The 3494-nt window shown below is 42.1% G+C and overlaps 1 long non-coding RNA gene across 1 annotated transcript; it reads right to left on the minus strand.

Annotated features, from left to right (window-relative positions):
- Positions 1 to 1254: 1254 nt before the first annotated feature.
- On the minus strand, positions 1255 to 3201 carry LOC133031063 (uncharacterized). The gene is made up of 2 exons (XR_009684576.1): positions 2894 to 3201; positions 1255 to 1486 (listed from the first exon to the last, which is right to left on the minus strand). It is a non-coding gene; the product is annotated as an uncharacterized LOC133031063 (long non-coding RNA).
- Positions 3202 to 3494: the final 293 nt, after the last annotated feature.

Below are 3494 nucleotides of genomic sequence, written 5' to 3' on the forward strand. Positions count from 1 at the left end.
GTCCACCCGTTGATTTGAGAAATCAAATCAATGGGAATCAAGGTGACCTCCGGGATCACCTTGATCAAAAAAGATACAGACCCGAAGTCTCCTCGGGTACTGTAAACGAAGGGATTATGGCAGAGCTTGCCATCCTTCGAAAAGATATTGCCCGAGTCTCCCGGAGGCAGAAGGGAGATGACTCCGACTCGGATAGTGAGGACCGGGAGCCATGTGCCAAGCATATCCTGGAGGCGGAGCTCCCTAAAAACTACAAACTGCCCGAAATGGCGGCATATACTGGGAACTCCGACCCCAGTGATCACCTGTCACGATTCAACCGAGTCATGACAGTCATGCGGGTCAGCAATGACGCCAAATGCCTATGCTTCCCCCTCACTCTGAGCGGTTCGGCAGAGGAGTGGTTCAAGAAACTAGAACCAGGATCGGTGGGATGTTGGAACAAACTCCAAACCAACTTCCGGAGACAATTTGTCGCCACCAGGAAGGTCAATTTGGAGGTTAGTGCCTTGACTAACATCAAGCAACTACCCACCGAGACCTTGAAGAATTACATCAAGAGGTTCCGAGAGGAGGCCTCGAAGACCAAGAAGGTTGACGACGGACAACAGCTTGCGCTTCTCCAAGCAGGAATCCGTACTGGGACTCCCTTCTGGAACGAATTACAGCAAGAAGGCGCTGCTAGCCTTCAGGACTTCGAGCGAGTCCAAAAATATATTAACCTCGAAGAAGCCCAGATCGTGGCTTACGGAGGCTATTATCCCACCGGGATAGCAGGGTACATGCCAGGAGTATCGCCCTCGGGTACTGTCCCGACCGCGACCCCTCCGGTTAGTGGCATACAGTTTTCTGCCACTCCCGGGTACAACCAAGGCCAAGCTCTGCCCCCGGTATCTTCCCATTACGGCAATCCGTCCGGGGTGAATGGACGGGCTCCTTCACAGGCTGCCCCAACCGCTAGCTTAACAGGCCCTACTCAAGGGTCTAGAAGCAAGAGGTCTTCCAAAGGCAGCACCCGAACGGGAGAGAAGCGCCAAAAGAAGGGGTACACACCCCAATACACCCAGTACACAGAGCTCACGGACTCTCAGGAACGTGTCTATTTTGCCACAAGGCAGAATACGCATTACCGGAGACCCCAGCTGTAACGCCCTAAATAATTAGGCACGCTACCCAAAATACTTATGAAGCCCTAATCCCCTAACCGGGATTACTAATTAAAATAGCGCAGAATTTAAACTTTTATATTAAACAGACTGAAAATAAACTTGTAATATATTTAAACTTTTCAAAATAGTTGGGATCCCAAAAATATTTACAAACTTATTACAAGTTCTTTCTTACTAGCCGACCTAAGCGGCAAAACAGAATACAAAAGTCAACACTGTTAGACCCATAACCCGCTTGGTCTGAAGTGGCATGAACATGTACATTCTTCGCCCTGCTCCTGAAACTCATGGCTGATCAGCTAATGCCTTACCCTTTCCTGCACAGTAGAGCACCCGTGAGCCAAGCCCAGCAAGACAGTATAAATCATAACAAATATATTATGCTCATTCACATATGTCTGTATAGCACAGACCTGATCATTATTTCATCATGCCCATTTATGTCTACGTGGCGTAGACCTATGTGTTGCGCTCACACATCTAATTAAATCTACGTGACGTAGACCCACGTGTTACTCTCACACGTCTAAATACATTAAGGCCTTAGAAGTGGTTCATCTCGATTATGAGTACCGAGTCCAACCTGATTATGCCTTGAGCACATAATCCTTAAATCTCATTTCAATTAACATGGCATGGCATTTATACACATATATCACTAGGGTAATAACCCTAGGCTATTAGACCGTTCCTATTAGGGTAATAACCCTAATCCCGGTTACTTAACATTCATGCATATCATTCTCAACATAAGCGCCACTGCGCATACTCTACGTGCTAATCACTGTCTTACCTGTTGTCCCGCAATAGTAGAGATTCCAAATCCCCGGGTGCTCCGACCGGAGTGCGGTAATCCTAGTCACACACAATCCGGGATTTTCACAAATAGGGTTAACCCCTGATTTCACATTCATAAAATAAATTCATGGCATTTCAAATACAGATAATCACATAGAGCTCGAAAAGAGCTTTCCAACGGTATAAAGAACGTCCCAAACGGAGTCCCGAGTCAAAAGTTATGGCCAAAACAAATTTCAGCATTTCCCGATGAACTCCAACCGGAATTCCGGATGAACCAACCGGAATTCCGGTTGTCTGGGCAGAGAACACGAAATTTCTCAATCTTTAAACCCCTAAAACTCACTCAAATCATTCCCAAACATTCCCAAACTTTCCAGAGCATCAATATATGTCATAATAAACATATTCCACAACTTAAACCCAACAATTGCACTAAAAATCAAAAAGTGCCATTAAAGCACCAAGCTTGAGTTCCATGAACTCAAGCTTGCTTTTCACAACCAAAATCACAATTAATCCACTTAGAGCAGCTAGGAAATATTATAGGGTCTAAAACACATATTTATGCATCAAAATCCAACAATAAACCCCATAATTTCAGATTGCACAATAATTAAAATCATGCCTTAAACTCCAAAACTTCAAGCTCTAAACTTGAGCTTCAAACTAACATCTTTCCAATATTTTCCAAAGCAAATTTCAAGACCAAATAAAACAGGTATTTTCAACCTAGAAAATACCCTAAAATCTTACTCCAAACTCAACAAACATAAGTCCCAACTAAATCATGCAATTTCACCAAGATTAAACACCAAACTTAACAACATGCATACACAAGAACACATCAACTATACATGCTATTAAAGCATAAAATTCAGCAAGCAAAATCAATTAGAAACTCAATTAAAAACTGTAGAGAATACCTCAAGACTAAGCAAGAATAATCCCCACAATCAAGCTCCAAAAATTAGCTCCAATTCACACCAATTTTCTTCAAATTCAACTTGAAATAACAAGAGGGTTTGGGAGAGAGAGGGGGTCGGCCAAGAGGAAAGCAAAACCAGAAAATTGCTTTTCATTTCATCAAAAATCAATTTTAATCAAACATAGTAAATAGGGGTCAAATGACCAAAATGCCCTCATGGCTTATTATTCACACCTACACCCTCACAAGGGTAAATAAGTCATTTCAATACTCAATTAATTTCAAATAAATTTCAGATTATCATTCATCAAATAAAATGCTAAATAATCAATCCAATTTACATTTCGAGGCCGAACCCGGTTCGGCCCGAAATTCCCGGTTGTGACTATACCGCGCTAACCTGTCAGAACACACCTGAAAAGACAACACAGGTATACTATATAATAATATAGTTCCATTAAGCACGTAATCAAATTAATTTCATAATTTTACCCTTCTCGGGTCATAATTACTAAAATGCCCCTGGCTCACCAACGGGGTCTTAACATAATAAAATTCATATAATTTCACATATATTAAATTATATAATAATATAATTT

Source organism: Cannabis sativa, chromosome 9, assembly GCF_029168945.1.
Source record: "Cannabis sativa cultivar Pink pepper isolate KNU-18-1 chromosome 9, ASM2916894v1, whole genome shotgun sequence".
NCBI classification, from domain to species: domain Eukaryota; kingdom Viridiplantae; phylum Streptophyta; class Magnoliopsida; order Rosales; family Cannabaceae; genus Cannabis; species Cannabis sativa.